The 26,101-nt window shown below is 36.8% G+C and overlaps 1 pseudogene; it reads right to left on the reverse strand.

Moving 5' to 3' along the window:
• Window positions 1-17,403: 17,403 nt before the first annotated feature.
• LOC115956737 lies at window positions 17,404-23,392 on the reverse strand (annotated as a pseudogene).
• Between the last annotated feature and the right edge of the window lie 2,709 nt (window positions 23,393-26,101).

The following is a 26,101-nucleotide window of genomic DNA, read 5'->3' on the forward strand; positions in this document are numbered from 1 at the left end:
AAATTTGAAATAGCTACTTCACATATATAATGGTTTTGATGAAACATCAAAGTTCCTACATAAGACTCAATGCTCTTACTTTTGAGAGGTAATTTTGAGGGCATTGGTGTTACAGGATCAATGTAAGTACATGAAAGTAGTAGCAAAGTCAATTGATGGCATTTGATGCATGATAGCACATAATATACATTCAGATCCCGTCAAAGTAAAATGGTGAAGAAATTTTCAAGCAGAGAACCTTAAGTTGTTAGATTTGAGTACATATGAATAACAAACAAGTCAAATGGGACATCGAGTTTCATGATACGAACATATAAGAGAAAATTATTACCACGATTCTTTGGAGGGCCATTTAGAACCTACGAACCAAGGATAAAAACTTAATCCCTATTCCAGCTCAGCGGATTGAACAAATCCATACTGACCCATAAAAATATCTTCCTCATCAAGGAGGAACATACCCTAAATCACCTACTTCAATGACTAACAACTTAGTACAGCTTTTGATTTTATAAATTAAAGTTTCAATCCATTTTGAGTTTATAATTTCGAGGACAAAGTCTCAACCCACTGTGAGAAAACAAAATAATTTCATGACCAAAGTCTCAACCCATTATAGTCATTCTACACAAGTGTAGAAATAATAAAACTAATGCAGCTAACTTGCATATAGTGTGAAAGTTCAATAAGTGTATAAAACACTATGAATGTTTAGACCCCTAATTAAAAAATTACCAATTCAAGCTTAATATCAAACAATTAATGTGCGGAATATGAACATAAGCTAAATACAGAATTAATAAACAATCTAAACCAAATAAAATCACATCCATAGCAGAAATTAAATGGCAAAGATTAAGGGAAGAGAGATGCAAACACAAGGACAATACAATGATGTGTTATCGAAAAGGAAACCGAAGCCCTCGATGTAAAACCTCACCACCGCCCCCCAAGCGGTAAATAATCTGAAAGTTCAATTAGTGTATAAAACACTATGAACGTTTAGACCCCCAATTAACAAATTACCAATTCAAGCTTAATATCAAACAATCAATGCGTAGAATATGAACATAAGCTTAATACAGAATTAATAAACAATCTAAACCAAATAAAATCACATCCATAGCAGAAATTAAATGGCAAAGATTAAGGGAAGAAAGATGCAAACACAAGGACAACACAATGATGTGTTATCGAAGAGGAAACCGAAGCCCTTGGCGTAAAATCTCTCCACCGCCCTCCAAGCGGTAAATAATCCACTAAAGAATGTAGTTGGGATACATGAACAACAGAAGACCCTCCAAGTCTAATCTACCCAATGTACCTAAACCCTCCAAGCTCCTACTTCAATGAGGTTACGCTGAACCTATTTCTTCTTTAGCTTACTGGATTCCGCTACTTGACCATAACAACAACCAATATGAAATTGGTTCCTTCTTAACTGCTTCTCAAAGCATCAAACAACTTTCTCACAGATATGGGTATGGTGAGAAAAGGTTTTGGTAATGTACCTCTCAAGGATATAACAATGGGGAGGAAGAGAGTAGAGGAATTTGAAGAGTCTTTATGTGAAGATTATGGATGAATCAATCTTGTTTTTTTCTAGGGTTTCTCTCTCAAAGTTCTCTCTGGAAGCTCTCATATTTGGTGGGTATAAGGGTCTATATATAATGGGGTGAGAAAGGAATGTGAAGAGTTAGTTTTTCCCAAACAGGGTGGTCTGGCGACTTGGCCTCGTGATTGGACTGAGTCGTGAGTTCAAGTTGCAAGCTAACGGCTTGGCCAGCTTGAGACTTTTGTCCTGTAGTGCAACAGCTAGCATGACTCTTCAGCTCCCCTGCATGCTTCACACGTGTGCCAGCTTTGGCAGCTTGCTAGTCGCGAGTTAGCCGCGAGTCCCAGCCACGAGTCTCTGCATCTTTGCACAATTTTGATCATTTCTTCACACTCTCTCATTCACTACCCTTACATGATTCCCACCTAAATTTAGGGTCACTAATTGTTGAAATACAAGCAAATTTGGCATGGAATAAAGCCAACATGATGGTTGATAAAATTCAACCTTACAATCTCCCCCTTTGGCTATTCCGTGACAAAATCCTAAAACAAACTCTAGACTTAACATGTGAGTTAGGAACAGTTGAACAAAACTCACTCACACCTAACTCTAGAATCTGATAAGCTCTTGAATCATATGAACAAGAATCTCCTAAAATACAATAACACGATATGATCATTGTATGTAGAAAAACTTGTAATGCATATGAGGCAAGTACAATGCGATCAAGCAAAATGGAATGAGAAATAAACTATGGCTTGACCAAACAAGCAATCACTATAAAATAGTGACCACAATGCTCATTCACACTTGGAATGAACATCCGGAAATACAAGCCAATAAGCACAATGCAAATCACTTACATGCCCAACACTCAATCAATGCACAATACATAAAATATATGCATCTAGGAACAAAATCCTACTAGGGCACAAGAGTGAAAGTACTTAAGGAAAATGCATAACATTTAGCTAGAAGTACTAGGCAACAAAACAAGAAGGCTGCATAAGCATGGTACAAACCACAAAAGCCTACAAAACACATGGAAACAAACTCTAAAAGCTTACAAAAGCAACATGGGTACCAAAGTAAAAAAAATACTGAAAAAAAATCTTTAGATATTAATAATATCATTGTCAGACACATCCATGAGTTTAAACCAAACTATTAGAACCATATCCACACAAGAGTAGAGTTTATATAAACAACTATAAACAAGCAAGAAAAATTAGACTACTTAAAAGTATATGTGAGTGAATATATGTATCAGCCTCTTCTTGAGCATATAACTCCCCCTTTTAGTGTTCCCCTTTCAAAGTGCACATTGCTATCTCCCCCTTGCTATATGCTATCTCTCCCACTTTTTGGCACGAATAGATAAAGGCTGTCCTTGAGCTTTTGTTGAATAGCATCTAACTGTGCCTCAATTGTAGTGAGACGCATTTGAACATGATTGTTGGTGGAGTAGAGAGATCTTTCTAATTCGGAAATATGCTGATGTAGCCCCTCAAATAAAGTGCTCAATCTATCATCTTGAGAGCTAGGTGCAGATGGAGTGCTGGTAGTGCGCTTCTCAGAAGGAATGAGTGAAACAGTTGTAGTATGCACTGGTGTAGCAAAATCATGGCCAGATGGAGTGGCATGGGAGAATGGCTCACTCTTAGGTGTTTTAGAGGAGTGACTCTTGCTTGCATGGAGAGTTTTCATGGAAATTGGTCGAGGATGTGAAATAACTTTTCCATCTATTGGTGGACGAACACCTTCACGAAGCAAAATCTTCATGATGAGACTACAAAAAGGAATATTGGTTCGTGCTGCTGATCAAGCCGCTGTTATCCCAATTGTCTGAAAGATGTGAGCACAAATGTCAATTGGAACTCCAGTAATGAGATCACACAGAAATTGTACTCTTCCAAGATTTATGAAGGCAGTGTTAGATAGTGGGTAGAGATTTGAGAACATGATCAGTTTTAGAGTCGTCAGTTCAGGCAAAAACTGTACAATGCCAATAGATGATCCTTTGCTTCTAACCTTATGATCAGGCCCAAGAACTTGGAGAATGTCTTGTACCTAAAGTGATCTGTCATCATACGGAGTGAGGTCCACATTTTTTGGTCTAGTAATGTGAAGAACCTGTGCAATGTAGTCTGCATTGATGGAGAACTCGGTTCCTCTTACCCAGCATTTCAACTCTATTCCAGTGTATCTAGCATTAGAGTAGAATTCCTTAACTAATACATCAACCAGGTCCTTGAAATTCCCGAACAGATCAACCCAATCCCTTGCTCCAAAAATCCTAGGAACAAACGTTGTGCTCAAGGTATCAAATTTTACTACACATTCCATAATAGGAGTAGCATCTATAAAAATGCTTGAGAAGGTCTGTGAATCAATAGGAGTCTTGAATCTCTCATTGTTTAAGCCCTGAGATGACTGAGTCAATTGACGAGTCCTCTTAGCCACAAGGGATGGAACATCAGTGTCAATCTCCTTTCCTTTAGATGAACGGCGTGACATCTACAATAAACAAGACACGAAGCAAAAAACCAAGTGCAACACCACAAGACACAAACATCAACTTGATTAGATAAAAAGAATAAAATTCGGAAAGAGAAATCACTCAATCAATCACAGAAATTGAACCAAGTCAACAACAAGTGATCATAAGCAACACTTATGGATTGTATATTTAAGAATTTAGCAAGTGTCCAAAAATGATGGTTGATCAATTACAATTCAGAACAAAGTAATCAATGAGCATCACACAATCACAAAAATTTGTCATTGTGACATTCCACCATGAACATGATATGTACAGAGCAACACAGTCATGAGGCACAACACAGAACACAAATATCATCAAAAAAATGAGAAAAATATCTCAATCAATATCACCAGCACTCAAACAAACACACTCAACGAAATAAAACAAACCCATGTTCAAATACTATATTACTCAAAACACAAAAGTAACTCACAAATCAAGAAAATCAACTCATAATCATGAGATATGAAGTGAGAAAGAGAAAGCCCATACCTTTTCCTTGAAGATTTGAGGATGAAATAAAGCAAAAATGGAGGTTTGTTCGAGAGTGACACGGTGAGTTTGAGAGTGTTTTAGGTAAGGAAGAAAATGAACAGTCAGAAATGTTCGAAGGAAAACTAAAAAGGTTTAAAAACTGACCATTTTTGCGCAAAACACAAGATTTTCGCGACTGAATCAAGTCGCGTATAAGTCGCCAGGTCTAGCTGCCAAAACACTTGAAAGGAAAACTTATGAAAAAATTTCTAAGTGTTTTCCGCGACTAGAAGTTCCACTCGCGAGAGAGTCGCGAACTAAGTTGCGAAAATCTCTATGTACCCCTCACGACTGGACCTTCCATCCGCAAACAAGTCGCTAACCTGAGCCGCGAAAAGCATGAAGAACCAGATTTTTGAAAAATATTCTAAGTCTTTTTCGTGACTGAAACATTTACCCGCCAATGAGTCGCCAGTGAGTCGTGAAAAATCTCTATATGGGCTCACGACTGGGGCATGCGACTAGTTCTACATGCGACTGAGTCGCCAGAACAAGGCAACATATATATTTTTTTCATTTTTGACAACTTTTGTAAAAACAAAATACTTTCCAAAACAAGTACAATCACACGAATGAATAAGACATTCATTGAACATAGACATGTGTGATGTATGTTGATATAAAAAATGAGATAGTCCTTAGTCTAATGTAAAGCTTCAATGAACAATTCAATCAAGACATACACAACTAGCACTAGATAATGTGATCCATCTCAATTATAGAAATATGCATATATGACCTCCCACAAAGACTTGAGTACAGTATCTTTGAAGCTTTTCATTTGGCTCCATGTTTGACATATCATTTGATCTTTTTGAATCAACACATCTCATTGTGAGATCGATGCTTGAAATTTTGGATATTTCATTTTGATGAGTTAGCCTTTGGCTTTTTGGGCATCATATAATTTTAATTTTTGGTCACTTACCCTTTTTCCTAGTCAAATACTAGTATGTGCGATAGGGTTTTACAGCTCAATATCTCGTTTCATTGGGAGATTTACATTTGGTGTGCTCTTTTAGTAAAAACAATAAAATAAAGAGTGGGAAGATATATAGACACAAGTCTATGCATGTCTCAAGATCAACAAAACCATTCACTAATCATTCTTGGCAAGATTGAAAATCTATTTACAACAGTCACATAGATTTCAAGATTTCTCCCACAATAATATGAGTGCATAGGGAACAAGCTATGCTCGTAGATTGACAAAGCCATTTGCACAAAGGTATAAGGTAAAACATATTGTGAGACAAAACTCAACAATGTCGATCAAACTTTTGAGATTTTCTACTTTTTATGTGGTTTTTGGATTTTTGATACACAAGAAGGAAAAGATTAATCAAAAGAAACAATGTAAAAACATTTTAAATGAAAGAAAACAAAGACAAACAAACAATTTTCAATTCTCATAATCAATAAACAAACCAACAGTCACACAACATAAGAAGTATTAATGCATGGACATGTTGTAATGCTTATGCATGAGTACCCTTCATCACCCACACGTCACATGTGTTTGGGTGATATCTTTATGGGATTGGGTACGAGAGTTAGGACTTTCAAACCTTCTAATGAAGCTTTCCAAGCAGTTGGTGAATGCACCAATCTTTCATCACGTCCATCATTCCGAGATCACCATTTCGATATCTTGATGGCTCAATAGCCCAAGTCCTCTTGTCATTTCTTGACCTACTTGACCTTTGATCACTTGCATTCCTCAATGCTCTCAGCTTATGACAATTGGGTTGGGTGTGCCCTTAAAGTCCGCAGTGATGACGTACATGGTTTGTTCTAGGACCTCTTTGCAATCGTGGAAGAGATTTTGCTCTGGCTTCAAACCTGACCACAGATTGATTACGGGGCTTGTTCAACACCCGCTGGTCAGTCACATTCTTCTTCTTCTCAACATTTTCCTTTTAAACAGTAGCGGCAACTACAACCGGCTGTTTGGCCTTCGCAAACTTCACTTCTTTGGAGATGTTCACAGCTGAACTACCTTCTCCGGTGTATCCTAATCTGGTTTTGTTAGAGAAAGTCTTTTGAGAGGAAAGGACATCATCAAGCTTCTTTGTGGAGACTCGCTCTACCTTGGCATTTGCTTGAACCACCTCAAGCTCAAGGAATTTCACCTTGGTGTAAGCTTCAGTTAGCTCGCCATTTAGCGTCTCTATCTCACACTTGGCCTCCTTATATCTCACTAGAAGACTTCTATAGTCCTCCTCAGCTTTCTTCATCTTTTTCACAGCTGCCTTGGCCACCCTTGTATATTCTTCTAACTTCTCAAGTACATAATTGTAGTTCTCTTTAAGACCAGCTGTATCTTCATCTTCTTTAGCATCTGATTCTTCTACAATTCCCATGAATTCCTCATCACTATGCTCCCCAAGTTCTTCCACAAACAAATTCAAGTCCTCTGAAGACTCAACATAAGCAACAGTTATGAATGTTGAGAAATTCCCTTCTTCATCACAGCTTTCTTCCGAATCAGAGGTGGAGGAATTTGAGTCACTGAGAGTGGTGGCATACACCTTGCCCTTCAATCTCAGGTAATTAGGACATTCCTTTTTGAAATGGCCCTGTCCATTACACTCAAAACAAGTGACTCCTTAAGTAGATTGGGACTCCTTCATTTCTTTCTTTTTGAAGTCCTTCTTCCCCTTTCCGGAACTCATGAATTTCCCTTTATCACCAAATTTCTCACTGTTCTTGAACTTTAGAAATTTGCGAAAATTCTTTGCGAGCTAGGCAACATCCTTTTCCACTACATCCTCATCCGATGAACCATGACCTTCTACCCTTTCATTTATTGTCTTAAGAGCCAGTGATTTGCTCTTTCTTTGATTTGGTAATGAAAGCTCATACGTTTGGAGAGAACCAATCGGCTCTTGGGCTTTGATTTCATCAAGGTCTTTGCTCTCCTCAATTGTAGTCACCTTTGCACGGAAGCTCTCCAGTAATGAACGAAGAATTTTTCTTACAACTTTCGAGTCCTCCGTTTTCTTTGCCAAGTTAAACTTGCCGATGACCACTTCATTTAGCTTACTATAGAAAAAGTCAAAGGAATCATCCTTGCTCATCCTGAGCTCCTCAAACCGGGTTGTCAGCATTTGTAACTTTGTGTCCTTAACTTTCTTTGTGTCCTTAACTTTCTTTGTACCCTCATAAGTGGTCTCCAAAATCTGCGATGCTTCCTGGGCAACGGTGATATGAGAAATCCGATGGAACTCATCTGGGGACACACCACAAAAAATTACGTTAAGTGCTTTACTATTAGCATTTGACGTCGCGAGGGCTGCCTTATCCCAAATGGATTTGGCTGCCTCCGACTTTGGCCAACCTATTTCAACAGCATCTCGAACAACTTCATCTATAGAACACAGAAATGCTCTCATCCTCACCTTCCAAAAGGCATAGTTGCTACCATCAAAATATGGTGGAGCATTTAAAGATTGAGACCGGTCCATCTCAATTTGGGGTCAAGGATCACACTAAGGTAATGAAACCAATATAAGTGAACCTACTCTGATACCAATTGAATGTTCAATTAGTGTATAAAATACTATGAACATTTAGACCCGCAATTAACAAATTACCAATTCAAGCTTAATATCAAACAATTAATGTGCGGAATATGAACATAAGCTTAATACAAAATTGATAAACAATCTAAACCAAATAAAATCACATCCATAACAGAAATTCAATGGCAAAGATTAAGGGAAGAGAGATGCAAACACAAGGACAACACAACGATGTGTTATTAAAGAGGAAACCAAAGCCCTCGGCGTAAAACCTTTCCGCCACCCTCCAAGCAGTAAATAATCCACTAAAGAATGTAGTTGGGATACATGAACAGCGGAAGACCCTCCAAACCAAATCTATCCAATGTACCTAAGTCCTCCAAGCTCTTATTTCTTCTTTAGCTTACCGAATTCCGCTACTTGACCATAGCATAAACCAATATGAAATTGGTCCCATCTTAATTGCTTTCCAAAGCACCAAACAGCTTTCTCACAAATATGGGTATGGTGAGAAAAGGTTTTGGTAATGTACCTCTCAAGGATGTTACAAGGAAATGAAGGGAGTAGAGGAATTTGAAGAGTCTCTATGTGAAGATTGTGGATGAATCAATCTTTTTTTTTTTTCTCTTAGGTTTCTCTCTCAAAATTCTCTCTAGAAGCTCTCATATTTTGTGGGTATAAGGGTCTATATATAGTGAGGTAAGAAAGGAATGCGAAGTGTTAGTTTTTCCTAAACAGGTTGGTCTAGCAACTTGGCCTCGCAACTGGACTGAGTCGCGAGTTCAAGTTGCGATCTAACGGCCTGGCCAGCCTGAGATTTTTGTCCTGTAGTGCAACAGCTGGCATGACTCTTCAACTCCCCTACATGCTTCACACGTGTGCCAGCTTTGGCGGCTTACCAGTCGCGAGTCCTAGCCACAAGTCTCTGCATCTTTGCACAATCTTGAGCATTTCTTCACACTCTCTCACTCACTACCCTTACATGATTCTCATCTAAATACAGGGTTACTAATTGCTAAAATACAAGCAAATTTGGTATGGAATAAAACCAACAAGATAGTTGATAAAATTTAACGTTACATAATCCACTAAAGAATGTAGTTGGGATACATGAATAGCAGAAGACCCTCCAAGCCTAATCTACCCAATGTACCTAAGCCCTCCAAACTCCTAGTTCAACGAGGTTACGCCGAACCTCTTTCTTCTTTAGCTTACCGAATTCCACTACTTGACCATAGCATCAACCAATATGAAATTGGTCCTTTCTTAACTGCTTCCTGAACACCAAATGACCTTCTCACAGATATGGGTATGGTGAGAAAAGGTTTTGGTAATGTACCTCTCAAGGATGTGACAATGGAGAGGAAGAGAGTAGAGGAATTTGAAGAGTCTCTATGTGAAGATTGTGGATGAATCAATCTTGTTTTTCTCTAGGGTTTCTCTCTCAAAATTCTCTTTAGAAGCTCTCCATATTTCGTGGGTATAAGGGTCTATATATAGTGGCGTAAGAAAGGAATGCGAAGAGTCAGTTTTTCCCAAACAAGGTGGTCTGGTGGCTTGGCCTTGTGACTGCACTGAGTTGTGAGTTCAAGTTGCGAGCTAACAACCTGGCCAACTTGGGACTTTTGTCCTGTAGTGCAACAGCTGGCATGACTCTTCAGCTCTCCTGCATGCTTCACACATGTGCCAGCTTTGGCAGCTTGCGAGTCGCGAGTCAGCAGCGAGTCCCAGCCGCGAGTCTTTGCATCCTTGCACAATCTTGAGCATTTCTTCACACTCTCTCACTCACTACCTTTACATGATTCCCACCTAAATACAGGGTTACTCTTTGCTAAAATACAAGCAAATTTGGCACGGAATAAAGCCAACAAGATGGTTGATAAAATTCAACCTTACAATCTCCCCCTTTGGCTATTCCGTGACAAAACTCTAAAACAAACTCTAGACTTAAAATGTGAGTTGGGAACAGTTGAGCAAAACTCACTCACACCTAACTCTAAAATCTGATAAGCTCTTGAACCATATGAACAAGAATCTCTTGAAACACAACAACACAATATGATCATTGTATGTAGAAAAACGTGCAATGCATATGAGGCAAGCACAATGCGAGCAAGCAAAATGGAATAAAGTAGTAAACCATGGCCTGACCAAACAAGCAATCACTATATAAATAGTGACCACAATGCTCATTCACACTTGGAATGAACATCCAGACATGCAAGCTAACAAGCTCAATGCAAATTACTTGCATGTCCAATACTCAACCAATGCACAATACATAAAGTATATGCATCTAAGAACAAGATCCTACGGCATAAGAGTGAGAGTACTAAAAGAAAATGCATAACATTTAGCTAGAAGTACTAGGCAACAAAACAAAAAGGTTGCATAAGCATTGTACAAACCATAAAAACCTACAAAACACATGGAAACAAACCCTAAAAACTTACAAAAGCAACATGGGTACACAATGTACCATAAACAAGTTCCATAAAATGTTGAAATAGTATATGCTAATATTAACAAACCAAAGTATCATAAGTGTTTTAACAGTAAAACAAAACCATGAGTTTTAAACCCAAAAAAAATATTAACCAAAGTGTTTTAACATAGCAAACCCATAAACCATAATACCATAAGAAACATAAAGTAAAACTGAAAAATACTGTTTATGACATGCTCCCCCTCAAAATTTGCCCCTCAAAAATTCTCCCCCTTTTTTACCGGAATGGCCAAAGGGTCACTAGTGGGTGTTGATGCTGTCAACCTTGGCTGAAAGTATGTTGAGCTAATCCTGAATTGCTATCATCCTATCAGTATGCTCATTCTAGACCTCTCTGAGTCCATCAATCCTCTCCAGGATGATCTAGAATGCATCAGGAGGTACCTCTGATGAGGTTGAAGCTTTACTCCTCTTGCCTCAGCTTCTAGGTGTTGAAGTTTGTCCTGTAGTCACTGTCTCAGTCTCCATTTGGTCACCTTCACCTTGGTCACCTTCCTCTTCATCATCTGGAAGACGAACTTGTATCCTAATGATGGTTAGCTTGTTGATGGCTGAAGGTGTAGGCATAGGGCTGATATCTTGAGGGATTTCATAACTTTTTGCTCTAAAAAACCTCATAAGAAGGCTAGGAAAGATCAGCTTGGGCCTAGAGGTGGTTTTAGTCTCATCCACAATAGTGTCAAAGATGTGAGAGCTAATGTCAATAAAGGTTTTCTCCTTGAGTTCCATGAGGAAGATAGCTCTGGCATTGTTGATTGTAGTTAGCTTCCTCATTGGGTACAAGTTGAACATCACGATGGTGGTTAGGCACCTCATGTTAGTTGGAAATGCTATAGTGTTGAGGCATCTCCCCTCTCTTTGTCCACCAATGCGAGTTTGGATAGTTTCTATAGATAACATCCTGTCCTTGTAGTTAGTGAAGTCAAAGTCCTCTGAGCCTTCAAGCCCTAGCACCTCATCTATGTCATGGGCATCTATAGTGAATTCCTTTCTTCTAACCAAATAGCTCAACTCATCCTCCCTTATCACAGCATTTGCATAGAATTCTCTGATTAAGGGCTTACAAACAGTAGGTAGATCACTCAACAATTTATCCCATCCTTTGGCTTCAAAACAACCTAGAATGAAGGTGTTCTTCAAATCCCCTAAGTCAACAAACCTTTCTTGAATGATGGTTCCCTTCAAGAAAGAATTTCTATATCTCTCAAAGTGTTGAACCGACCTAAATAGGTTATGGTCCATTTTCACCCTTTTGTCAGCTTTCTTAGTAGGAGTCTTCTTCTTTGTAGGCGATAGGGCCATCTGTAAACAAGCAGAAAAGGCCACAATAACAGAGCATAATAGATGAACACAACCATTAATAACAGGTTAGTGACAAAAAAATATTGCACCAAAACACTTAGTCTAGACACAGTTCAGAGTCAGAAGTTGAATGAGAAAGCTCAAATCAGAAAGGTATAGAACAACTTATCAACAAAACAACTCAAACACAAACACTCTAAGGCACATTCCCAAGCACAAACGTCAACAACCAATACTCAGCTGTATTGAAGCAGTGTATACCACATTTATCCAAAAAAATACATGTCTATGAGACATATCTTAATGATTATGATATGATCAAACCAACACAAACATTAACCACAAGGCATAAGCAGCAAACATGATATCAAGAAACTATAGCAACTAAAAGTCAAAACATTGTAACCCAACAATCAGAACTCAACCATATTGAACCAAAAATACTCACAAACAGAGTATATCACAAAAAAAAAAAAAAAAAAAAAAAAAAAAAAAAAAAAAACAAAACAAAACAAATATCATATTACATTGAGACCAATAAACATGGGTATGAGATTTGCCAACCAGCATAGATCAGTTTACAAACTCTAATAGTGAAATTAAACATGAAGGCAACCGTATTTAGCATCCTAGAAGCAAGATCAACCAAGCCCAAACACCCAAACTCATCAAACATGAACCCAGCCCATAACCGAAACCACAGATATCACAAAACTCAATAACGACTCACAAATCCAAGAAAACAAAGCTCGAAACACGAAATATGAAGTGAGAGAAAGAAAACCCATACCTTTTTCTTGAAGATTTGAGGTTGAAATGAAGAAAAAATAGAGGTTTGTTTGAGAGTGACACGGTGAGTTTGAGAGTGTTTCAGGTAAGGAAGAAGATGAACAGTCAGAAATGTTCGAGAGAAAACTGAAAAGGTTTAAAAACTGACCAATTTTGCGCAAAACACGCGATTTTCGCGACTAAATTAAGTCGCGTGCAAGTTGCCAGGGCCACCTGCCAGAACACTTGAAAGGAAAACTTTTGAAAAAGTTTCTAAGTGTTTTTCATGACTGGAAGTTCCAACGTGAGAGAGTCACGAACTGAGCCACGAAAATCTCTGTGTACCCCTCACGACTGGACTTTCCACCCGCGAACAAGTCGCCAACCTGAGCCGCGAAAAGCATGAAAAACCATATTTTTGAAAAATATTGTAAGTCTTTTTTGCGATTGAAGCATTTACCCGCCAATGAGTCGCCAGTGAGTTGCGAAAAATCTCTGTATTGACTCGCAACTGGAGCATACGACTGATTCTACCCGTGACTGAGTCACCATAATAGGGCAACACGGTTTTTGAATTTTTGACAACTTTTGTAAAAATAAAATACTTTCCAAAAACAACTAAAACACTCAAAAAAAATTTTGTGAATGATCAACAAAGATTGAGCATGTGAAAGCACATTTAAACAAGTACAATCACACGAATGAATATGGCATTCATTGAACGTAGACATGTGTGTTGTGTGTGGATATAAAAAATGAGATAGTCCTTAGTTTAATGTGAAGCTTCAATGATCAATTCAATCAAGACATACACAACTAGCACTAGATAATGTGACCCATCTCAATTATAGAAATATGCATATATGACTTCCCACATAGACTTAAGTATAATATCTTTGAAAGTTTACATTTGGCTCCATGTTTGAGATATCATTTGATCTTTTTGAATCAACACATCTCATTGTGAGATTAATGCCTGAAATTTTGGATATTTCACTTTGATGAGTTAGCCTTTGGCTTTTTGGGCATCATATAATTTTAATTTTTGGTCCCTTTCCCTTTTTCCTAATCAAATTCTAGTATGTGCGACAGGCTTTTGCAGCTCAATATCTCTTTTCATTTGGAGATTTACATTTGGTGAGCTCTTTTAGCAAAAACAATAAAATAAAGAGTGGGAAGATATATAGACACAAGTCTATGCATGTCTCAAGATCAACAAAACCATTCACTAATCATTCATGACAAGATTGAAGATCTATTTACAATAGTCACATAGATTTCAAGATTTCTCCCACAATGATATGAGTGCATAGAGAACAAGCTATGCTCGTAGATGCACAAAACCATTTGCACAAAGGTACAAGGTAAAACATATTTTGAGACAAAACTCAACAATGTCGATCAATCATTTTCAATTTTCTACTTTTTACGTGGTTTTTGGATTTTTGACACACAAGAAGGAAAAGATTGATCAAAAGCAACAATGTAAAAACATTTTAAATGAATGAAAGCAAAAACAAACAAACAATTTTCAATTCACATAATCAATAAACAGATTAACAGTCACACAACATAGGAAGTATTAATGAATGGACATGTTGTAATGCTTATGCATGAGTACCCTTCATCACCCACACATCACGTGCATTTGGGGTGATATCCTTATAGGATTGGGTATGAGAGTTAGGACTTTCAAACCTTCTAGTGAAGACTTTCAAACCTTCTAGTGAAGCTTTCCAAGCGGTTGGTGAATGCACCAATCATCTTCATCACGTCCATCATTCCGAGATCACCATTTCGATCTCTTGACGGCTCAACAGCCCAAGTCCTCTTGTCATTTCTTGGCCTTCTTGACCTTTGATCACTTGCACTTCTCAATGCTCTCAACTTATGACAATTGGGTCAGATGTGCCCTTGAAGTCCGCAGTGATGACACACATGGTTTGCTCTAGGACCTCTTTGTGATTGTGAAAGAGATTTTGTTCTGGCTTCAGACCTGACCACCGATTGATTACGGGGCTTGTTCAACACTCGCTGGTCAGTCACATTCTTCTTCTTCTCAACATTTGCCTTTACAATAGTAAGGGCAATTACAACCGACTCTTTGGCCTTCACAAACTTCACTTCTTTGGAGATGTTCTCAGTTGAACTACTTTCTCTAGTGTACTATAATCCGGTTTTGTCGGAGAAGGTCTTTTGAGGGGAAAGGACATCATCAAGCTTCTTTGTGAAGACTCGTTCTACCTTGGCATTTGCTTGAACCACCTCAAGCTCAAGGAATTTTACCTCAGTGTAAGCTTCTGTTAGCTCGCCATTTAGCGTCTCTATCTCACACTTGGCCTCCTTATATCTCACTAGAAAACTTCTATAGTCCTCCTTAGCTTTCTCCATCTTCTTCAACATCTGATTCTTCTACAATTCCCATGGATTCCTCATCACTATGCTCCCTAAGTTCTTCCACAAGCAAATTCAAGTCCTCTGAAGACTCAACATGAGCAACAGTCATAAATGCTGAGAAATTCCCTTCTTCATCACAACTTTCCTCCAAATCAGAGGTGGAGGAATCTGTGTCACTAAGAGTACTGGCCTACGCCTTGCCCTTCGATCTCAGGTAATTAGGACATTCCTTTTTGAGATGGCCCTGTCCATTACACTCAAAACAAGTGACTCCTTGAATAGATTGGGACTCCTTCCCTTCTCTCATTTTGAAGTCCTTCTTCTCCTTTCTAGCACTCATGAATTTCCCTTTATCACCAAATTTCTCACTGTTCTTGAACTTTAGAAATTTGCGAAAATTCTTTGCAAGGTAGGCAACATCCTTTTCGACTACATCCTCATTTGATGAACCATGAGCTTCTACCCTTTCATTTATCGTCTTCAGAGCCAGTGGTTTGCTCTTTTTTTGATTTGGTAATGAAAGCTCATACGTTTGAAGAGAACCAATCAGCTCTTGGACTTTGATTTCATCAAGGTCCATTCTTTCCTCAATTGCAGTCACCTTTGCACAGAAGCTCTCTGGCAATGAACGAAGAATTTTTCGTACAACTTTCGAGTCCTCTATTTTCTCTCCCAAGTTAAACTTGCTGATGACCACTTCATTTAGCTTACTATAGAAAGAGTCAAAGGACTCATCCTCGCTCATCCTGAGCTCCTCAAACTTGGTAGTCAGCATCTGTAGCTTTGTATCCTTAATTTTCTTTGTACCTTCACAAGTGTTCTCCAAAATCTACCATGCTTCCTTGGCAACGGTGATATGTGAAATCCAATGGAACTCATCTGAAGACACACCACAAAAAAATTGCGTTAAGTGCTTTGCTATTAGCATTGACACCGCGAGGGCTGCCTTATCCTATGTGGATTTGGCTGCTTCTGGCTTTGTCCAACCTATTTTAACAGCATCTCAAACAGCCTCATCTATAAAACACAAAAATGCTCTCATCCTCACCTTCCAAAAGGCATAGTTGCTACCATTAAAATATGGTGGAGCATTTAAAGATTGAGATCGGTCCATCTCAATATGGGGTTAAGGATCACACTAAGGTAATAAAACCAATATAAGTGAACCTGCTCTAATACCAATTGAAAGTTCAATAAGTGTATAAAACACTATGAACATTTAGACCCCCAATTAACAAATTACCAATTCAAGCTTAATATCAAACAATTAATGTGCGGACTATGAACATAAGCTAAATACAGAATTGATGAACAATCTAAACCAAGTAAAATCACATCCATAGTAGAAATTAAATGGTAAAGATTAAGGGAAGAGAGATGCAAATACAAGGACAACACAACAATGTGTTATCGAAGAGGAAACGGAAGCCTTCAGCGTAAAACTTTTTCGCCGCCTTCCAAGCGATAAATAATCCACTAAAGAATGTAGTTGGGATATAAGAACAGCAGAAGACCCTCCAAGCCTAATCTACCCAATGTACCTAAACCCTCCAAGCTCCTACTCCGACGAGGTTACGTCGAACCTATTTCTTCTTCAGCTTACTGAATTCCGTTACTTGACCATAGCATTAATCAATATGAAATTGGTCCCTTCTTAATTGCTTCCCAAACACCAAATGGCCTTCTCACAGATATGGGTATGGTAAGAAAATGTTTTGGTAATGTACCTCTCAAGGATGTGACAATGGAGAGGAAGAGAGTAGAGGAATTTGAAGAGTCTCTATGTGAAGATTGTGGATGAATCAATCTTGTTTTTCTCTAGGGTTTCTCTCTCAAAATTCTCTCTGGAAGCTCTCCACATTTCGTGGGTATAAGGGTCTATATATAGTGGGTTGAGAAAGGAATGCGAAGAGTCAGCTTTTTCCAAACAGGGTGGTCTGGCGACTTGGCTTCGCGACTAGACTGAGTCGCGAGTTCAAGTCACGAGCTAACGACCTGGCCAGCCTAGGACTTTTGTCCTGTAGTGCAACAACTGGCATGACTCTTCACCTCCCTTGCATACTTCACATGTGTGCCAGCTTTGGCGGCTTGCCAGTCGTGAGTCCCAATTGCGAGTCTCTGCATCCTTGCACAATCTTGAACATTTCTTCACATTCTCTCACTTACTACCCTTACATGATTCCCACCAAAATACAGGGTTACTAATTTCTAAAATACAAGCAAATTTGTCACGGAATAAAGCCAACAAAATGGTTGATAAAATTCAATCTTACATAGTGGATAAGGGAATTCCATGCTTTCCTTTCCCGAATAGTCCTTTGAAAAATGGCCAAAAGCATAGCACCAACCACACACTACACAAGACCTCACCTAGCCCTGAACCAAGCCCATCATGAGCTGGCGGTTGCAGATTTAACAAGCTCACAACGAGCATGGTCAAGTGCACCATTAAAATGGTTGTGCCTAGCACAAAAATTGGGGACTCGTCAAAGGTGAACCTACCTACCAGCATCTACATCATGAGCGCCATTACTAGAAGTGGATTTGTCTTTCTTTGTAACTTCAAAGACTGTCTCGGATATTCTTAAGAGTTTGAGAATGACACTTAGAAATCCAAACAACCATGCAGTCATTGTGGTTATTCTTGCCATTCTCTGGTTGTTCCACCAAGCTCGGACTTAGAGGCCAGCTCTTAGGTACTCGGATAGAGTGTAAAGGTGGTAGATGACAAAAACAACTATTGCTATATAAAAGGCTTGCTCTTGGACCTGCATGAACACAGTTTTAGCTTCCAATAATGTAAATAGCTGTATCAAGTTGATTGACCTCTATTTATGACATTAAAATGAGTGATTTATATTTTCATTGTCACAGCATCAATATGATTTGTCAAATTTGGACTTATTCCACATGTATTCTATTACTATATGATGAACATGATCATTATGCATGATATAAGATATTAAACAACTTGTTTAGCAAAAAAAAAAAAAAAAAAAGAAGATATTAAACCACTTTATTTATTTATTTATTTTTTTTTTTTTGAGGAACATGATATTAAACTACTCAAATGTACATAAAAAGAATAAAATGCATGGGAAGTACCTTGGGCAAGAAATGGGAGTTTGTGATGATACAATACGCGGGCAGAAAAGCATAGCATAACTCTGGGATAGAGCGTAGGCCCCACATGAAGATCCATAGATAGGCCAAGCATTGCCTCCAATGGAGCTTTGCAAAAAGGGTGGCCAATATGGGACAGTCTTTGCTTAAGAGAACTTCAAGCAGACCGGTAGCCCACCTCTTCTGTTGGGTCATTGCAGCAGGCCCACCAGAAGGTGCACACCCTAAAAAGGCCTGTGGGTTGGGGCTTAGTAAAGCTGAGTTCCAACCTTTACTATGAATCTTTAGCCCAGTGAGAATATCCTCTGATGTGGATCCATATAACCAACCCAGCTAGAAAAAATTATAATAATGATGAGAGTGGCCCAACCAAAAGAAAAAAGTAACAAAAGTATGAATAATATCACGTCAAACTAGATTTCAAAAAAATAAAAAATTGAATGTTTACAACAATGAGAGTGGAGGATTCGACTCTAAATCTGTTTATATAAAATAATAATAGGCAATGACACTAAACTACAAGTCCGAGAAGAGGTAAATGGTTGTAAAAGAGACTCATAGTTAAAGTCCCATAAACAGGAAATACATGAAAGATGATCCAAGGAATACCTCCACGAATGCAATCGATGTAGCGCAAATACGTAACTCTAGAAATTAGAGGGCCCCTCTGAAAGGCCCTAGTGATGGGAGTGTGCCATATAAACATATGGGGAATAAAGAAACACAAAATATCTAAGGAAAAGTTACTACCACCGCATTAAATGCAGTGCAGCTACTTTTCTGATCGCATTTATGTGGAAAGAATCTTTGAACAGTGTTGCCTTGGCTACCACAACTCACAGAAGGCTAAAAGGGGTGTCTGACGGGATGGACACTCAAGTAAGAATTCGAATGATTAACAAGTGTGGGATCAAGATGGCTCAAAGAATGCTATACAATGTGAGAGATCCCCATGAGATAGGGATCGGAAAATAGAGAGAGTACACTGTAACAATCTAAACTATCTTAGTATCTAACTGTGATCAATATACAATACCTGTGGCCTCCTCGGACTGAAAGTCCATTGATATCAACATTTATTATTTGAGTTTGATTGTCATTTAGTCCAATACTAGCCGTTGTCTAATTCACTAGTACCTAGTTTTTTGACCCATTTTCTACAAATTCATTGTATTGGGTTCATTGGACCAAGACTCTATACAATTTGGGCTTGGGCTCCAAATTGTGACCCTACAAATATAATGACTACCAATTCCAGGTGTTTCTAATAGTGATAACTAGAATTTAAAAATGAGGGAAATTTTAGATATGAATATCAATGGTTTCTATATTATGTCTTATATAAAAATAAAATAAAATAAAAATGTAAATATATAATAATGCATAGTTAGTATTTTTTTTTTTTTTTTTTGTAAACGCATAGTTAGTAGTTAGTACCATTAATTTTATTCTCTAACCCGTCTACCCAGCTAGTACCATGCTCATACCCACAACCGGCAACTTGGTATGCTGTGTCAATTGATGAGTTTGAAAGATGATCTGGTGAATTTGTCTTTCCCTTCAAACCATGAGCAACTGATTTCATCAACTCCTTTGAACTCCCAACTCTTTTTAGTATTTCCTCTGCCAAACCCAATGTATTAAAATATATATACAGTTGATGATGCTATAAAAAATTTAAAAACAAAAAAAAAAAAGAATAAAAAATTACATAACTAACCTTATGCTTATCATTTCTAGTGTTACCAATAAAATTAATTCACATAAAACTATTAAAAATAAATTTTCTATTTATTTTGTTTGTAGAGGAATGGTAAATGAAAATTTAAATTTATTTTCTTACCATTTACTGAATCTATATTATCTAGCTGTAAGCCATATATAACTTTTCTTCTATGAAAACATCCTGTTCCCCCATAGAAGAATCCTTGCAGTCCAGAAAATCCGCATGCCATATTCTAGCTATACCAAACCAAACCATTAGTGAGTACTTTTCGTTAGTGCATATATAGCACGCTATAATCTATATATGGTACAAATTACATTGTTTGTAGTTAGGAGAGAAGGAAAAAGACTCTTGTTTGTGAAGATTTGAAAATTTGACTCACTTCACGCATAACCACCAATTGATTGCCATAAGGATCGTCCTTTAATCCATCATAGAAAGCCTGTGAGAACTGAACAAATGCTATTTCTTTTTCACTATTCGAGCCAAGTAGGAGGCACATTGCATAAAGAACAATCTTTGGATTATTGGCATACATATCGCAGTCTACTCTGGTCTAATCACAATATAAAAACAATAAAATGCAAATTAAATAAATATCAAAGCTATTAGGTTTTATAAAAATCATATAAGACTTTTTGAAATTTCTTTGGCATAAGAAACATCTTACTAAAACGTTCACAGCACCCGCCTTATAATGATGTGAATGATTTGGCCTCTCTTCTCTCTGGATAGATAGACCAAATCTGACAACCCATCTAAAAGACCTTTCTTGTTCTTCCATATAACCTACAATAACAAAACCAAAATAAGCCTTTTAGATGGTTGGCTTCATTACCATTTTACTAGTGATTCTTAACGTAAATTTGAATTCAATTTGAGTTTGTGCACTTTCATTCAGTGTTAACCATGGATTTTTGTTTTAGGGCATATATACATATACATAGTGTGTATACACGTCTTAGGGCTAGCTCGATAGAGTTAGGGCCTAAGATGATAAATTTAAGTGGTGTTTTATATTTAAATATCAATAAAATAAATTTATGTAACACTAACTAAACAAAGTTTAATTTGATATTGAGAAGGGGTTTATCACTTGCTCCGCGACATTAACTGTTGCATGTAGTTTTGGTGTTGGCGTGTGAATGTATTCTCTTATCTCATCTCCCTTCCCCTATATATATATGTGTGTGTGTGTGTTTCTCAAATAAAAATAAATAAATAAATAAACTATGCAAACTAAATTTAATTTTATATAGGGAATCAAATATCTTGATTCAAAGGTTTAATAAAAAGAAATAAAAATTTATTATTTTTAAATAAAAGATGTTTACTTTATCTTAATTAGATACAATGATGCATTATTATAACTTTTGATGGTGTTAAGAAAGAGATAGAAATTGTCTAGTGTGTGGCCATGTAAAAGATGAGTCCAAATCTTCTGTCTCACTTTTCCTGCTCCACTCTATACTTCACCAATAAAAACTTGCCACGTGTTCACCTAATTAATTAAATACTATCATTATTGACTTATTAATACTGCCGTTATTAATTAATAGTAATATTTAATTAATTAGGTGAACACGTGGCAAGTTTTTATTAGTGGAGTATAAAATGGAGCAAGAAAAGCGGGACAGAAAATTTGAACTCGTAAAAGATTAGGTGACTAATATTGACAATCTACCATATGTAATATTGATTTACAAAATTTAAAGCCAACATTTTTTCCCCAAGGTGCTTATGGTTTTCAATTGAGTTGAGTTTTTATTTTCGAGAGTTTCAAATATTTCATCAACCCTTTTGGATTTAAGAAAAATAGTAGATTAACTCTTTTTTCTTTTTTTCTTTTTTTTAAACCATTTATTATCATTAAATTTTGGAAAATGTCATTAAAACTCTTAGGATAAATTGCAAACCACACTCCTAAAGTCTACATGACTACACTTCTATAGTGTGTATATAAATCTTAGGGCTAGCTCAATGGAGTTGCCTAAGATGATAAATTTAAGTGGTGTTTTATATCTAAATATCAATAAAACAAATTTATGTAACACTAACTAAAAATAACCACTCTACATCTATCAAAAAAATAAAAATAAGAATAATCACACACTACATCAACACTCGATAAAAAATATTGTAAAATAGTTAGTGATTTTAACATTTTTCATATTATTTTATAAGTAATGCTACAACCACAAACTATTTTACAATATTTTTACAAATTGTTGTTATGACTAATTTTTACTGGTTTTCATATAAACCCATCACTAATATCACTTTTTTCAATTATTAATAACTACTCACTATATCAACAATTTGTAAAAACATTAGTATTTCTAGCATTTTCCGTTTTTTACACTAAAGAGGACGTGTGTCCTAAAATGATAGCATATTGATCCGAAATACTACCTAATGCTGGAGAAATTATACAATCCTCATGGTGAACCATGTTACTTGTCCATCATTCCACTAAAAAACTCACACCTATTTAAATTTCCAAGTCAGTAGTTGATTTCTGTTTAAAATTTTTTTCTAACCCATTATTTTAAAACAGGAAAATATCTTTTGATGGAACAGTGTACAAATTACATGGCCTATGAGGATATTATAATTTCTCCTAATGCTATATGCATGCACGCACTGGACGAAAGCCTAACTACCTACGCCCTACACTATAAAAGAGTACCTTGAGTATAGCTGGATGATTTTTTTGTCTATTTTGGAGAAAATTGTTAAATCACATGGCACAATGTTTTGGTTTTGGACAACATCCTCGATTTTCCTATGATCAATGTAACTTCAATTGAAAATTAATAAAATGAGAAATTTTTCAATTTTGGTTTTCTTATTTTTCCAATAATTAAATAAGTGGTGACTCTATTGTAAAACCCTTAATCTAGAGGGGAAAATATAACTAATCGAACCTCCATTTTGAGAGGCAACAACACAACTCCACTCATTCACGTGGGTTGGGCCCAACATCCTATAAAATGGGCCGAGGGCGCGGTTTCTCACAATGGCGACTCCACTGGAGACATTGAGGGCTAAGCTTCAATTAGATTATGGTGGCCAACCATGTCATTGTTTGTTTATTGCTTTTTTTGTATATAATATGTCTAATATGTCATTATTTTGCATGTCATGCATTATTTGCTTGAATGAAATTTATTTTATTTGTGTGCTAGCCCGGAAGCCCGGTAGTATTAGCCGTGGATTGTGGTCTTCCTGAGACTCACATACCCAGCGGTGAACCTACCACCCACCGCGACAAGTATCATCAAGGTTATACCGTGGTGGTTCATAAGGACAATATGTACCGTTCGAACTAACGTGGCGCTCCTGACGTCACAAGTTGGGAGGTACGACGTCCTAGCTTGTGGGGATCTTTAAACTACCTTCTACCCATGTTGTAATGACCCATAGAACCTACCTTTAGGTCGGTCCATGTTAATTGCATTGCATTATGCATTTGTTTAGCAGTTGTTTGAACCATGATGAGCCCAAGTCTAACGCTTGAGCCCATCATAATTGTTTGAACCTTGTATGCTATAAATGAACTCAAGCCCAAAGGCCTGTGATTGAACTCTACTTGGAATAGAAATCGAAAATTGTTTCTTGAATCATTTTAAGTCCAATACTTGAGCCCATCGAATGTGTATTCGCATGATTAACATCAAGGGCCAAAAGTTCACAAGATACATGCCTTCCAAGTGTAAGGTCAAGCCATTTCATCATAATCAAGGTTCAAGCCCACTAAGCCTCAAGCATCCTAAATGGATCAAGAGGAAGCAAGTGGCCCAACTTTTCCTCAGTCCACATTTGGTTTGCAACATCATGGTTAAGCCTAAAGTTTGTTTGTTTATTCCATGTTTCTATGTTTCTTTGAATTCAACTTTTTCATGTAGCAATTAATGAGCTTTGTTTGTGTATATATATAAAAACAAAAAAACAAAAAAATTCAAAAAAAAAATTTCAAGATTTCCAAATCTTTCCCAAAAAAAGAGAAAATTTTTCAAATAAAAAAAGTCTTTGGACTAGGGGCATTGAGCCCTTAAGTCATTTAAAAAAAGAATTCCTTGAACTATGGGCATTGGACTTCCTAGTGACTTTTTTCAAAAAGGCCCTTTTTTTTTTCTTTCAAAGATTTCAAGATTCTTTGAAGTCTTCTTTTCAAAATGGTACATGAGGATCCCTTGGACAAAACTTTTTCAAAATTGTGATGTTTAAAGGCTTGAACAATCAACTTGTATTGAGAAAGGATTAATTTCATTTGATCCGTGTAAACACTTTTGCAAAATTACTTTGAATAAAAGAAGAAATGGTCTTACAAGGCAATCACAGAAAATCTATCCATCAGAAAATTCAAAAAGCTCATGCATTCATTCCAAATTTCTGAAAACTTTTGTGTCTCCAATAGAGCATTCATACTTTTTCTTTTAAGATGAATTTATTAAAAGAGCTTGAATCACTGTGCCTACAAGCAAGCATTACTAGGGATAGGAGGTCATCTTTGGTTAAACCAAATTATTTCCTATTACCTATAATGTTCATCATCCATTGCTAGCCCATTTGAGCCTTCAAACATTTAGCCTTGATTTTACATGAACCCACTAAAATCTAAACTTGGGGTGGGAAAAATTCAAAGTATGCATCCTTAAATCTCATGTTGAGGAGGAATCGACCTTGTAGCTTTGAAGCTAATTGATAAAGCTCTCCTAGAAGACATGAAAGACAAGTAGAGAATTCATTAAGCTAAAGATAAGAGATCATCAAAGTAAAATGAGTTTTCACTCAATCAAGGAAAGAGAAATGAAATTCCATCAATGTGAGAGAAAACAAAATGTGCATCAAGTTTGAAGAACCTAAAATTCATCATGCCAAGAAGAGTAGAAGGTTCATCCAAAAGAAAGTTCATCAAAAAAGGAAAAGATTCATCAAGCACAGAAATGTGCAAGTGCATTGAGGCAAGAAAGAAGTCTAGAGAGTGCATCAAAATGACCAAAAATCATTAAGCTGAGAAATACAAGGAGGGCAAAAGGTCTCCAAAAGTTCATTCAATTAAGAGATGAAAGACCAAAAAAAAAAAAAAACTCGCTAGGCTGAAAACCCAAATGGGTGGTCTAGGCAAAAGTTAGGGCCAAAGAAAAGAAGAAAAAAAGGGGGGGGGGTAAAATCCTAGCAAATTGGAAACTTGAAGATGTAATCTAAAAAGAAAAGGATTTTACAAGATGAAAGTCTAGAGGTATAATTCAAGATGAATGAGCATAAAAACAAATGTTGATACAAGTGACCAATGAAGACTAGTGAGAAGATGACAAAGAAGAAATGGGACAACTCCTCCAATACTTGATTTTTGAGTAATGCATACTTAAGGGAAACATCATAGGGAATTTTGAGCCTTTTATTTCTTTCATTTCATAACCTAAACCCGGCCTACATTACAACCCATGAATAAATCCTCCTTGAAGTCTTGCTAATTGTAGGTGCATCTTAAACTCTAATAATATTTTCTCTTGAATTAAAAAGGAAAAATGCTTAAAATTGTCAAACCCCACAGGATGACATGTCCGAGAAAAAATTTCTCAAATTCTCAAATCCTCAAAATGACTCAAAAGAATTTCCAAACTTGGAGCACTCTCCTTGTTTGCACCCAACAATGTGATTCATAAATATTAACACATTTCATTTCTTGATTGTCTTTGGAGACTTAATCTGACTATGTTCAAAATGATGAAGCAAATTTGATTACATGAGTTTAATGATCATGATCCTTCCTAATCAAAGAGATTTGTTTGATTCTTAAACACTTTGATTTGCCAAAATGGTTGTTTAAAGGATCACCTCTTGTTCATAAAAAATAAATAAATAATAATAAAAATAAAAAAAAATAAAAAAAAATAAAAAGAGAAGAAGAAAGAAAGAGAAATCTCATTTCCACCAAAAAAAAAAAAAATCATTCTTTTTCAAAATCCAGTTATCTTGAACTACGTCTTGACCTGATCCTCTATGAGAGAGGTACGTAGGCAGCCTTGCAGAGACTCGGTCCCATTCACCCAAACAACCTTGGAGAACAAAGTCAAAACAATGTGACAAAATTGTTTGGGTGCATGTTAGG

The sequence above is a fragment of the Quercus lobata genome, chromosome 8 (assembly GCF_001633185.2).
Source record: "Quercus lobata isolate SW786 chromosome 8, ValleyOak3.0 Primary Assembly, whole genome shotgun sequence".
Lineage (NCBI taxonomy): Eukaryota > Viridiplantae > Streptophyta > Magnoliopsida > Fagales > Fagaceae > Quercus > Quercus lobata.